Genomic DNA, 15,000 nt, shown 5'->3' on the forward strand with positions numbered 1-15,000 from the left:
AATACCTTTGATAGTTGCAGAGTTATGGGGCAAAAACCACAAAACAGATGAAATGTGCGTGCCCGCCCGCGTGCTTTTCTGTAATCCTGCTCGCACTGAGTTAGTAAACCAGTGACTAGTAACTTGCCGTAAAAACTGAAGTAATCAAAACCCATAAACTAACCCTAAAACCTAACCTTAACCCCTAAATCTCACAAAAATCGTACAAAAATTGAAGAATTAAAACTTTAAGAAAATGAGCAAATAGAATATACAAAAAAAAAAAAGTGCAAAATCGCAAATATCTGTGGCTTCTAATCGGAAATTGTCCATCGATCGGCAGTACTATACACACTATTGCTTTTCAGGTTGACGATATCACTGAATAAAAAGTAAATAGTAGATATGGGCTGTTTATCCCCGAGTACGCAGTACTAGGGTCCTGCAGACTTTAATTGTGTGTCTGTCTGTCTGTCTGTTCGTCTCGACTTAACAGCTTATTGCTGGGAAACTACTGGGCGCAGTTCGTTCAAAAGTTGATACACTAACTTGATAATAGGTCCGATTGATCGTATTAAAACTTCATAATGTTACCTGGGACCTAAATGCGAAATATTCCACAAAAACGACTCTTAACGGGGGGAGGTTTGGCGGTGGGAGTACAACTGCCGTGCAGCTAATGGAACAGCCAGCTAGCTGGTGCGAATCACGTCCGCCTATGGCCAAAGTGATCTGGGATCGATTCCCGGCATGGGCGGTCTATATTTTTTTTATTTTTTTTTTAAATTCTTGTTTACTATTGTTTATTATGAACGTTTTAATGTTTTATTTCACTCTAATAATTTTTTTAATTGTGTAAAATAAATAAATAATTTTTTTTTAATTCTTGTTTACTATTGTTTATTATGAACGTTTTAATGTTTTATTTTACTCTAATAATTTTTTTAATTGTGTAAAATAAATAAATAATTTTTTTTTTAAATCCACGTGCACAAGACGAAAGCACGTCCGCCTATGGCCAAAGTGATCCGGGTTCGATTCCCGGCATGGGTGGTCTATTTGTTTTTTGTTTTGCTTTTTTTTTTTTAATTCTTTTATTATTGTTTATTATGAACTTCTTAATGTTTTATTTTACTCTAATAATGTTTTTAATTGTGTAAAATAAATTAAAAATTTTTTTTTTTAAATCCACGTGCACAAGACAAAAAATTTCATACTGGGGGAGCGAGCCAGTCTGAAGAGTACTCGGGTCCAGCGCCAGCGTTTTTTATTTTGGGTTGTGACTGATGATAAAACTATTTTTCATTTCCCCCGTAAATTCCGCACACACTGTCACTTAAGATAACTACAGAGTTCAATAATAATCATCACAGACGAGCATTTTCTTCACAGCTGCACGAGGCAAAGGACAAAAGTCAACAGTGTCTTCAAAGTTTGTCAATAACATAAGTGTCACAGAACAAACGATCAATCCCAATAACATTTCATATGGGTGTTGAACTGTCTCTTAAAACGACTTAGGCACTACCCAAAATTTAAATATGCGAGCAATATTATTTTCACTTTTTTACAAACAAAAGTAGTAGCAAATGACATGTTCTAAACGAATGACAGCCATATGTGTCGAGTGAACCTGTTGTGATGTTGACCGAAACTTAAGTTACAAATCAACAATTTCGTGTGTGTAAATTTATCAACATTCATTTTGTAAAAAAAAGTATCAAAAACCATTTTTCTATGTTTGTCTTTTTCTGTGTTTACTTTATACATGTAAAAGACGGCGCATGCCAAGTAGGTAATCATTTTGAGAAACCGTTTGGTTGTAATAACACTTTTTCCTTCGGATTTGACATTCGTTATTTTCCCAGCTCAAAGCAACACAAGACGTTGTCAAGACTCACATGTTAAGGCTGACATCTCTCAGAACCGGAAAAAAAACCGTGTGTGTAAATTTCAAACTGGTAAATCTTAATCAAATGAACTAATTTGGCGACCATTTTACCCCTTTATCATTAAATTTGCTAATGAGAATCAAAAATGAATTAGTATAGTCGTTAAGTGACATTTATTGGAATGCGATTATTGGAAGCAGATAAGGTCGTTTTATAAAACAAGTTGGATTTTTATACCTATCTTGATATTGTAAAATCACATTTAATCAAAATCTGCATTTAGATTAAAACAATAGTCTCCGTGTGTGTGCCAAAGCTTAGGTTACATCTTCCACACGCGTCAGGTGTGTGTGTGTGTGTGTGTGTGTGTGTGTGTGTCTGTGTGTGTGTGTATGTGTGTGTGTGTGTACGTACGTGTGTGTGTGTGTGTGTGTGTGTGTGTCTGTGTGTGTGTGTGTGTGTCTGTGTGTGAGATGTGTGTCAAACGTGCAAAGACCTTCAGTGATTAACGAGAAGGCCATAGGAGTTTGAACGGTTACACTTTTGTAAAGGCAAAAGGACAGTCGTTAGGCCCTACTTTTTTGAATGGACACACCTCAACCTGACGGCCGAATGAATGAAGATGTCACACGTACAATTACCCTACTCGCCGCTTCTTAGGGAGCAGATACACAAACTCAAACAAACTGCTCAGTCAGCAAGTCATACACGACGTAACACCAGTCAAAAACCGAATACCAAGCACTCCCCCAAATACATACACACAGACAAAATATACCAACCACACACACACTAAATCATAACCTTCAATCCCTCTCAGCGACTAGCATAGTTAAAGCCAAAGCAGCGATACGAACGAAAGAATACTATCCATAGTCAGAAGCCAAACCCCCCACCCCACAGCCTTTGGCTTTGTCGATCTTCCACTCCGATTCACACCGCGCAAACAACACGCTCTGAACAAGATTATTCACTACCAAGCCGGGTAGCTAGCTGCAGACACTAGAGACTAAATACGGGTAGGCTAAATCCGGGTGGGAGAAAGGACGAGAGAATAGGCTTTGGTATGGGGGTTGGTCTGGAGGGTACTTGACACACACAAGTTGCCATCAGCTGACTCAGGTGACAAGAATAGGATTGCAGTCTGACACTTTCTTCATTCAGTTGTGGTTGTTCCTTGATTCTACTGCTGTATGTTGGTGCTGACAGCTTGGGATCATAAACTCTGACCAGAGCTGACTATTCTGCTGAGTGGGCGCAAATATTTCCGAATTAAAATTATTTTTTTTTATACAAAACTAAAAAGCTATGCAACGTTCGACTAGAACAAGAGGCAAATACATACTAAATCTGGGTGAAAACAAACCTAGATAAAAATATTGCACCAAAGACGCATCAGTTCTAGTGTTAAACCCATTTCGAGAGTCGCAGAGGGCCAAGTGCAGATGCAAGCAAGTAGCCACGCGCATTGAAACCTTTGCTTGTTTACATATTTCTGAAGGCAGCGCTGGGTTTAGGTTGTAGAACTGGTATGAGTATGACGTAAACACACAGTGTCCCAGCGACGATAAGGGTCAACTATGCATTGGATTTAGCCTGTACAAAATATGATAAGGACATTCTGTTTGCACATTTAAACATGAGGACAATATGGCAATGGAATTTTGTTTGCGAAATGAAAAGATGACGACGGAATTCTGTTTACGCTAGCAAAACAAGGTTTCAAATTCCGATGACAGAGAAATGAGTCATAGTAATGAGTCGTCGTTAAGTTCACGCGTTCGACTAAAGTAAACTTTGGAACACTGTCAAACTAAAACTCCGAGACCTTGTGCTTTGTAAACGACAACGTGTTGGCTGCCCTGATTTGGCAAGATCTCTGCTGGCTCACTGCTGACAACAATGAACTTTGATCTATAGTGATCCCCCCCCCCCCCCGACCCCCGATCACAAATCTTTTCTAGGAGGAGACATAACTCCATCCATTAACGTTCTCTGGCGCTTTGACAAAAAAAAGCAAGAAAAAAAAGCTAACGACCAGAAACGACGAAAGACAAGTCTCCAGATTCAAAATCGCTCATTGATAACGTATTTAGTGCTCAGGGACTGACAGGAAGACAATGGCCAACGCTCCAGCCATGATTCCAGCGCTGCATGTATACAGCTTAATCATCAGTCAAGACAGACATGATTCCAGCGCTGCATGTATACAGCTTAATCATCAGTCAAGACAGACATGATTCCAGCGCTGCATGTATACAGCTTAATCATCAGTCAAGACAGACATGATTCCAGCGCTGCATGTATACAGCTTAATCATCAGTCAAGACAGACATGATTCCAGCGCTGCATGTATACAGCTTAATCATCAGTCAAGACAGACATGATTCCAGCGCTGCATGTATACAGCTTAATCATCAGTCAAGACAGACATGATTCCAGCGCTGCATGTATACAGCTTAATCATCAGTCAAGACAGACATGATTCCAGCGCTGCATGTATACAGCTCAATCATCAGTCAAGAGAGACAGATTTGCCGAGGAAGAAAAGAAGACCATGTGGGTTGAAGGAAAATCTCTACCCAAAAAGGTTAATTAAAAAAAGAGAGAAAAAACAAACAAAACACAACACCGTACGACTCTTCTTTCTGAACTCAAAAATGAAGTCAGACGGTCTGAACGAAAGTTGTACTATCTCCCACAAAAACTTCCCTTTTCTTCGGAACGACAGCGACAACTCGTCCGAAATATCGTTCGCAGCCAAAGAACACGATATAAAACAAGAACCCCAAACAACTCTTAGGTTCTTTAATGATCCTTTGCTTATCGTCTACTCTCCAATGAAAACCTGGAAGCATTTCTCTCCTCTATAACATCGTAACACAAACAGTTTTACCCCGTGCCCTGAATTCATTACACGTGAGCAAAACACGAAAACAAAATATTCGCACAGGGAAGATTCCATGTCTACCTGTTTACAAGAAAACACTAGAGAAAAACACTTCATCTAAAATCCTCGTAAAGTTTAAGGTCTTATCTCTCCCAGTGTGTACAAGGCAGCAAACGGTGCAGCTTTTCTGACATTGCTTATCTTGTGCATCGCTGTAGGAGGGCATGAAAACTGGATGGCATACCGTCATCACGGGACGCAAGAGAAACTCTTGCCAAACATCGGATTATGAGGCCATGATGGCCCGGCTTGTAATCATCTGAAGACGTTCCTTCTTTAAACGAAATGTGTGTGGGGGGGGGGGGGAGGGCTGTCGGGGATAGACGAGGGGGGGGGGGACTATTTGAAAATAAGCAAAACTTCATGTTTTACTATTCAAAGAAAATAGGGTATTTGGTCAGAGAGAGAGAGAGAGAGAGAGAGAGAGAGAGAGAGAGAGAGAGAGAGAGAGAGAGAGAGAGAGAGAGAGAGAGAGAGAGAGAGAGAGAGAGAGAGAGAGAGAGAGAGAGAGACAGAAATATGATCTTCCAATTTGGACGATAGCCTTCAGAATGTCGCAGGGGAGATAATCTAATATGTGTACTTCGAATTAAACGTCCGAACTACGGCTACATGCACTCACGTCTTCCAAGCGCATAGCTAAGCCTGGCTTACACGCATTGACTTCTTTGTTAGTGGAATGAATGTAAAAATGATAAGCAGTCAACCATGCCTGACCCCATTATAATAAAAAATGAATGGAAAGAAAGGAGTGACAGGAAGAAAAAAACCAGATTTTTTTTATCAAATTGTGAGCAACACAAAAACACAGACAACAGAAGGATAACCTTCCTCGGAAAAAGGTCGAAAGAAGATCCTCAAACATTATTCATAGATTCTCATTACCATGGAGACGAGGTATGTGCCGAGCGTATCTGGTCACAAGCCCTACAACCTGAATGGGCTGACATCGTAACTGAATTAACGACTGCCTTTCATACACGGCGCTTCATAATAGCCAAAGAAACCATACTGGGTGCTCTACGAATTTATGTGTTACACAAACTAGCTGCCACTATGTCATGAATAAAAATGGAGGTCACTGAAGTCTGTTTACACGAAAATATATTTTATGAAAGTGAAACTGTTTCCACTTCAATATAAAACATAACGCAGCGTAACAGGAATATCAAAACCGAAAGTGTCTTGTCAAACACGCCCTACAATTTATTGTGCAGATATTTCGAAGGATTATCTGGATTCAGTCAGATTTTATCAATGCATGCATTATATTCAGCTAGAATAAAAATTAAAATAAGTATTTCAACTGCTCTGAAACGAAAACAACCAGATAGCCAGAGTTGACGAAGGGTGGGACACGTCACGCGGTAACACCTGCCTGTCATAACATATCACGTCACGGCAGAATGTTCACCCAACCTAACGCGTCGTGCACGAGCTATTATACGCGCGTCACATCAAGCGTTCACGATGAAATGATCTGAACTGCGTGCCCGAGAGAGGTCAACGAGTGGAATTACACTATCAAACGGTCATACAACGGTGTGACCATTGGTTACTGGTCAGCTCTAGTAATGGCCAGTATTGCCGTCAGACTGGACTAGTCGTTTTACAGAGCCAGCTGTGTCTTGTTTTGTCTAAGCATTATGGTTGATATAAACATTTTGTTCAAATCTTAATACAGAATGCACAGCAAAACCACGATGTTGGATAGAGACAAGAAAGAAAACGTAACAATAGACATACCATTCATTCAATTACAGATATGGATCAATCCATCACGTGTGGCCACAAATGTTTATATCGCATATACATGCCACCCTGTATTTCATTAATAAAATCTTGTTTAAACCAATCTATCACGTTAAATACCTTTTATTTTTGTGCTCTTTCTAGGCACAACGCGTTCAACGTTCCATGATCCACGTAAATAGTCAAAGAGAAACTATGCCCTTACGCACTTTGATCTCCTTTTCCTCCCCCTCCCTCCCTCCCCCCTTTCAGGTAATGAGTTAATCGGTACCATTAGAGTTTCCCCCTCATTCGCGAGGGCTGGTAGTAAAAAAAAGCAGCACCATTACCCTCGTTAATAAAAAAAATTACCATATTTTATTTAGGCACGCATGTATGTATGCTCTTTGATGAGTATTTTCCTTTTTATTTGAGACAAATTGTAATATATATCGTGTTGTGTTTTTGATGGAACTTGTAATGCGCTTGGAGCTGTGGAGAAGCACTATATAAATGTCCCATTATTATTATTATTATTTATTTGTCTTTATTTTCAACGCAGTCTTCGCTTGCGAGATTCTAGCCAAACGTGAACCACGACGTTAAAGTTACCCCCCATCTTCACCAGCCTCGTAAGAGACAGTGACTTTCAAACTCGCCAATAGCATTCCATTCACACCCTGGGAGACTGACTCCAGGGAAACATTCCGCTGCATTCAAACTGGACGATCTCACTCGCCATGCAAAGGACGGTCGACCACCATAGAAAACATAGAAGGATGTATTTGCCCACGGACGATGACCATAGCCTAGGAACCATAGAAGGATGTATTTGCCCACGGACGATGACCATAGGAACCATAGAAGGATGTATTTGCCCACGGACGATGACCATAGAAACCATAGAAGGATGTATTTGCCCACGGACGATGACCATAGGAACCATAGAAGGATGTATTTGCCCACGGACGATGACCATAGAAACCATAGAAGGATGTATTTGCCCACGGACGATGACCATAGGAACCATATAGATAGAAGATGTATTTGCCAGCGTCACACGGTAGCACGCGTATACATACTTGGCAACACCGCGAGATACCATCGTTGTCATTCTGACGAAAGGAAGTTACAAGTGTGCATCGGACTGAAGTCAACAGAGTCAGGACTGTGTCAACAGCTTATCCACTTTTAGCATCCGCTATACTGTACTCAACGTCTTCACTTTTAGCTTGCACGACCCAAGGGCTTGATGAGGAAGGGCTATGTCCAACACTTACTGCACTCGGCAACACAGAATGTTTGTGTGAATAGTGTATCTCAACTGCCTTCAACCGGCCAACCTTTTTTCTCATGCGTCCTCCGTTACTAGATGGATGAAGGTGCGTGGTCACTATGAATAAACTTAAATGCATCATCCGACTGTAGATGGGTAAAACAGTTCTTAGCGTGCTGGTGACACAAAAATAGCGGGCATCATGGAGCCACAACTAGCCTATAAGTATAACTGTTCTTGTGCCCAAGGCAAATTTAAAAACGCATCAAATAGTATTTTTAATCTGTACACAATATCATGGTTAGTCGTATATTAAGAATTAGAAGACGAAAAAACACCATTAATATTTACAAACGTTTTGGTGCTGTTAAAAATAAATCCCCCCCAAAACTTGACTGTTTTGCTCAACCGACAAGTACGTTCGCGAATTCTAAGCCCCTCCCCCACCTACCCACCCCCACTCCCCTAAAAAAAACCTACAGTACACCAAAAAAAACAAAAAACAATCGACAGCAACAACAACAACAACAACAACAAACAAACCCACAAACCCCGCCAAACAAAAAAGAAACACCCATTCTCGCTGTGAAAAAAGAATTCTCAACATCCACAGGTCATGTCCGTTTTAACAGTATGACAGCGACAATGAATGTCTGCAGCAGTAGCCAAGTATTAAAGTACTTGAGTGACGGACTTAACGTAGCCCGATCATTGACTTCATCACGTCCACGTCGACACGCTTCCTCGTTCACTTCGGTCACCCCAGGGGGCGTCCCCTCTACTCCCATTGTTTGCAATTCTTTGCCCTAAACTAGTGCTCAAGTTTGAAATTCTTGCTGACAATTGTTGTACTGTTATTACAATGAACTCGTATTCTGTTTGTCTGAACATCCCCCCTTCCCCCCCCCCCCCCCCCCCCCCCCCCCTCGCCCCCCCCCCCCCCGATCTCTCTCTCTCTCCCTCTCCCTCCCTCTCCCTCTCGTCTCCCCCTCTCTCTCTCCCTCTCCCTCTCCCCCTCTCTCTCTCTCTCTCCCTCTCTCTCTCTCTCCCTCTCCCTCTCTCCCTCTCCCTCTCTCTGCCTCTCTCTCTCTCTCTCCCTCTCCCTCCCTCCCTCTCCCTCCCTCCCTCTCCCTCTCTCTCTCTCTCTCTCTCTCTCTGTGCTTTGTTTCGACATGCCCATGAAGCTAACAAAAATATGCATGGTTCTTTTAGAATGAAGTTATAATATTATGCAGCAATTAAACAAAAAACAAAAACAAAAAAAAGCAAAATAAATGTTCACCCCTTCCCCTCCTAAACACTCTTTCGTACATCGCAAGTGTAGCCATGTCTCCCTTCGAATTCAGAGAATAAAAAACAATCACACTTCATTATGTTGGTGGCCTTCACCGACCCATCAGGTTACGCGAGGGAGAAAAAAAGAAAACAAAAGAAAAATCCATTTCCACGTGTAAGTCAAAAGAAAAGAAAAAAAATGTCTATAAAAACGGATCAGCTGAGTGCAGTGGGGTCCCCGCTCTGTCATAACATGGCCATAACTAAGCCATAACGTAACTGTCGCCACAGAGGTCACCGTGACCTACGAATCAATGAATGCCAAACGGAAATAAAATCTTTCCGAAGGTGGAAATGGAGCAGACAGAGGGGTGAAACAGTAGGAGGTGGAGATGAAAGTTGTTGTTGTCACTGTCATGTTGTTGTCCACTGGCTCGGGAGAGACAAAGAAGAAACGAGAGGGGGAAACTAGGGAGAGAGACATAGACAGAGAAAGAAAGGGAAGAGGGTGGGAGAGGGTGTGGAGAGGAGGGAGAGAGAAAGGGGGAGGGGAGGGGGGGGGAGAGGGAGACATAGAACAAGACACTAACAGGTAGACTGACAAAAACAGACAGTGAGAGGGGGAAGAGTTCGAAAAAGGGGGTTTTGAGTGGGCGGAGGTTATTAGTTAGAATAATGTAAGCAGGATTTTCCAGGTGTCCTACCGGAGCCCATCCTTTTTGTCGCCGGAGGCATCGTACTTAGCACTGACACCCTAAAAGGAATGCCAAAAATGGGATTTTGTTCGAGGCAAAGTTTTCGTCTGTCGTATTATTTAGATGTTTGCATCCTTGGTGGAGTATGTTCATATACATAATTATGCTGTGCTGTTGAAATAGCGTTTTTTCCGTTCGTGTTTTATCAGATGTTGTTCAATTTCTAACCAGCAAACAGCACAGACAAACCAGGAGCAAAACAACCAAGAAACAGAGAACATTAAAAAAAAAAGCACTTTCACAAACTTTATAAAAAAAAATGGGAGGGGAAGATGAGGAGAGGAGGAGAGGAGGAGAAATGCAGAAAAGAATGAAAAAAATACAAACAGCGAAACACTTCTCTCTATTCCACTACTCCTACTTTCGTAACTGGGAAAATGCTGCCCTCGCATAAACTGACACACACAGCCATAGAGCTGCAGTATGCCAATGAAATGGCCATTTCCAATACCTGAACTACTTGAACAGTCACAGTTGCGGAAAACAGCGTATGCGACTGTGGTGATGGAACAGAAACTGCAACACACTTTTTACTAGAATGCCGTTTACACTTAGCTACAAGAAACAACACAATCAACAAACTAACCAACAACCTCATACACACAGATATTCTACTTCATGGAAACCCCTCCTTGCAAACAAAAATTAACAAAAAAATCTTTTTAACAGTACAGGAATTTATTGGACAGTCCGGCCGTTTCGAACAGATAAACATGTAAAGTGAAAGCACAATCGATACGTCTACTTGTCTGTCTGTCTGTCTGTCTGTCTGTCTGTCTGTCTGTCTGTCTGTCTCTCTCTCTCTCTCTCTTTCTCTCTCTCTCTCTCTCTCCCCCTCTCTCTCACTCTCCCCTCCCTCCCTCCCTCTCTCCCTCTCTATCTCTTACTCGCTAATACCATAAATATTATGTATTCTTAAACGGATTTTTGTTCTGATGTACAATTTTCATTCAATTTTCTTTTCATGTTTGCTTGCTTTTCGTTTAAACTGTACAATAGACCATTTATATGTACTTCTAGAAAACTGTAAACACCACTATAAGCATTATGCTTGTTGTTGTTTACTCAATATGCGTTTTTTGTAAATAATGCACAAACGTTGAATAAAACAGTTTAAACCAACAGTCACAAGACGTTCTGGGAACAATTCGCACCAGTTTCATTAACCATCGTAACATTTCACAGGGGCAGAAGCTGCGTTCACCGCCATAAAACGAAGTATTTTATTTCATAGCAAAGAGGAAAATCTTATAAGCGGAGTTGCAACTTTGCCCAACATTGGGACACATGCAACTGTTCTCTTAATACTCGCCCCCCCCCCCCCCTCGTTCCCCTAATTTTCAAAGGCGCCTCGAAAACCCCCTCCCCCTCCCCCCCCCCTCTTGTCAAGACACCGGTTGTCCCCAGCCAAACTCGCTCGACTAGAATGGCATGAAATTCCTGATGGGTCGCTTGTAACACTGCGAAACATGGCACACAAACACGACGCTTTTATGCAACCTCTTGTTTCATGTCCGCTCTGCAACATTTTTATTTCTTAATTTTCAAGGAGTGTGAGTTTCTGTGCCTCTTTCTTTTTCTAGAGTAATGGTGCATGCATAGAGACAGGGTGGCTGCATTTTGCATCTGTTGTGCTTTTCTTGTTGGCGCGCGTCATATTCTTAACGCACATACAAAGCAGAAATGATATCCGTCATTAGGCCAAAAAAAAAAAATAGGTCTGTTTACGGTAACCCGACCGACCCTAGTTTTTTCGCGCGACCCTAGACTTTTTTTTGGCATTTGGGAAAAAAAAAAATCTTGTTTTTTTGGCAAAATAACGTAAATATATGGTTTTTTGGAGGAAAAAAATAAAAATAAAAATCCCGACCTACCGACCCTATTTTTTTGGCCTATGTTACCGTAAACAGACCTATTTTTTTTTGGCCTTATCAGTCCAATGCACACAAGTTTATTGTCGTCTAACTTTGCATTTTAATGATACTTTTACGTAATTCACCTGCACATTAAAAGCAAGATCGTATTTTAAGCTTAGAAAATCACAAAAGCAAAATATCTAATGTTACATTTTGATGACACTCCGCAGTGTTTCCTTCTTGCCATTGAAAATGCCAACACAATTTCAAACATGACACTCCAAAACATCTTGCCGGCATCACAACCTATAACGCAGGTTAGTCCACGACGCGTTCTCTTTTGTCCAACAGGATTCTAGTTTATCTGCTTCACCTGCGCTCGAAATACAGAAAGTGCTGTCAAAAGACGTATAACTGTTAGCATAAATTAGATACCACCTTCTGGCATATAACTATGCAGACAACGGCATGGTCCACTGCGGGCACTGCCTAGAAGCAGCGAGGTAAAGGTAAGACGGGCTTTTGTACAGGGATTGTCCGATTTTTCTACCTGTAGAACTCCGTGTCAGCAACCTCTCGCCATTATCTTGTCTGACCTGTTCGTTATTGTGTGCACTGTATTCCTCTTGAATGAAAAAAACCACAGTGCTCTGAGGGACACCATCTGGCCAGAGGAGACTGCGCTACAAAAGAAGCTATACGGCCCCAGAGAGGACTTGGAGAGGGCAGCACGTTTCGCCCTGCAGTCCGGACTGACCATCTAACAGCGAACGACAAGAAGAAGAATGAAAAAAACAAGAAATGTAGGTTATAACACACCTTACTAGTGTTTTGATTCTGAATGTTGAACCCTTATCCCAATAGTTTCACCCCTTTCCCAACCACCCTCCCCCAATATGAAGATTCTTCCAACGTGCACCACGACAAAACGTCTTTACGCCGCATTCCACTGTTCAAACAGAACTCTACACTATTCCCTTGAGCCAAAGATCTATTTGGAGATTATTTACACTGCGGCCACGACTGGTGGCGTTTTGGCACGACCCTCGCTGAATCATCGTGATGTCACCCGTCTAAACCTACCCCGGGTAGCTAGCCGGCCTGTCTACCCGTGAACACAAACAGCTGGCACAAGACGCAAGCCTTATTGGGCAAAAGGGGGTCAGGGGGTGAGAGCCAGTCAGTGTCCTCTTCACCTTGCCTTTTACAGGTGTCATAATGGACAGGTGAGGTAAGATACAACGGTGAGTTTGTCATATAACTAAGGTATTGACATACACCCTTCCCCTCCCAGCCCCCCTCCCTCAAAGCCAACACCACTCACCCCCTCCCCCACCCCCTGCCAGACACAAATACAATCGTCAAGTAAGACCCTATACACTGGTATGCTTACTTTACAGTTTACTATTCAAAACATTCCTGGACTCTTTAGTCTACTACTTAAAACATCTCCCTTACCCCCCCCCTCTCCCCTCTCCTCGTACCGCTGAGCTGACATCTTCAATGGAAGACCTCTACTCTCCCCGTTTTCATCTGCTCGCAATCTCAAATTTGCATTCAAAAACGTTTATGGAGAAAGGCATCCAAGGGTCCTACTCTAGAACACTTCTTGCCTGTGTGACATTCAACAGAAATGCCCATTAAAACCAGTCATCCTCATTCACAAAGTTCTAGCCTTCCATTCAACTTTCTATGACACGCTAACATGCACCTATGATCACCACTTCCCGTCCTCTATTTGTGACCCTCCACCACGAAATAAGTCGCATGTCACCTTTGCATGATTTTCATATTTTTACATTTTCCTAAAGAGTTTTTTATGCTCTATCCAGTGGTGAAAATCGTTTTAGAAAAGAGCGAAAACTGTTTGAGTTATATGCCTGTGACTAAGGTGACCCTCACACTGTTACCAGACACTCCCCAGACTTATATTAAGCCTAGCGCAGAACCGCGCGAGGTGACATGCGACTCATTTCGTGGAGGAGGGTCACATTTGTGCGCAGATAGGTGTACAACAAGCGGTCTATTCAGCCTGTTTCCGCCAACAGACTTCATACATCGTTCATTTCATCCAAGCTATACCTCCGACTTTTGTGTTCAGCAACTGTTTTGTTTCCTGTTGTTTTGTTTTTTTCTGGAAGGAGGTGGAGCAGAAGTGTTTCAGCCCAAAGTAAATATCAAGGCCTAAATTCGTGGGAAGAAAGTAAAAGGTCTGTTTACTCGCTGTCTACGTTGACTAAAAAATGTCCTCTAGAGTCTGCTGTATGCAGCGCTGGGCGGTCCTCGGGACCCGGGTAGGTAAATGTCAGCGTGATTAAAACCTTCCCCACTGGCCCACCGTGTCGCAAACACACCGACAGACAGACAGACAAACAGAAACAGACACACACACACACACACACACACGCGCGCGCGCACATACACGCACAGACAGAGACAGACAGACAGAGACAGACACACACACACACAACCACGCACTGAATTGCAATTTGTAAAGTCACTTTGCTCCTTCCGTTTATGCATAGACTTTTACCGAACATAACACTATGTTAGTAGTACGTACGTACAGAGTGTGATGAATGCATCACTGCTTAAAACACAATTAAGAAGGAAAATGTCCATCAATGAACCTTGAGTAAATTAGCGTCACCTTACACAACCAACGACTAACACATGAACTGTACTCTGAACAGTTTATTTTCCCACAAGTTATGTCAAAACAAGTTATAGGTATTCAAAAGTCAGTCAGTATCATCAAGATAAAACTCTGCTCTCCTTGTAATTTGCAGCCAATGACCTGGCAATCGCGACATGGTGCGTAACTAACTTAGCTGGTTCCACTCATTTAACACGCTTCAAAGCCACCAATGAAATGCCACAGTGGATGGTAGAATTCAGAACGCCCCGGCCTGCTGTATTACTTCACGGCCAATTATTCAATGAGATCCCAACGCTAAATTTAGCCAAATGATACCCCATGACATAATCGCCCCCTGACGCCCACAACGGACACGACGTAAAGAAAGTCAGGCATGGAGAACTGATTGTCTTCAACAAAGCTGACAGGCAGTCAAATGCCTCGGTTACCATCAAGTCACGTGTCACGTGTCTCATTCATGAATATTCACGACCCGACCCTATGTGGACAAGCCGGGTCCAATGTTTCGTAAACAGATGAATCTGAGTATCTAATCTTGAGCTGGAAATCAGATGTTTTGCACAGGGTTGGTGGCTAACTCAATGTGGACCGTATACAAAATCAAAAGGTCTTTCAAATGTCACAACA

At 42.2% G+C, this 15,000-nt stretch overlaps 2 protein-coding genes across 2 annotated transcripts in view; one reads left to right on the plus strand and one right to left on the minus strand.

Moving 5' to 3' along the window:
• The window catches only part of LOC138965984 (uncharacterized), a 194,852-nt gene that overhangs the window by 56,903 nt on the left and 122,949 nt on the right, over positions 1 to 15,000 (plus strand). The window lies entirely within an intron of this gene.
• Positions 1 to 15,000, minus strand: part of LOC138965983 (uncharacterized) — a 64,850-nt gene that overhangs the window by 30,776 nt on the left and 19,074 nt on the right. The gene's annotated exons all lie outside the window — the stretch shown is intronic.

Source organism: Littorina saxatilis, linkage group LG5 (assembly GCF_037325665.1).
Source record: "Littorina saxatilis isolate snail1 linkage group LG5, US_GU_Lsax_2.0, whole genome shotgun sequence".
In the NCBI taxonomy this organism is placed as follows: Eukaryota; Metazoa; Mollusca; class Gastropoda; order Littorinimorpha; family Littorinidae; genus Littorina; species Littorina saxatilis.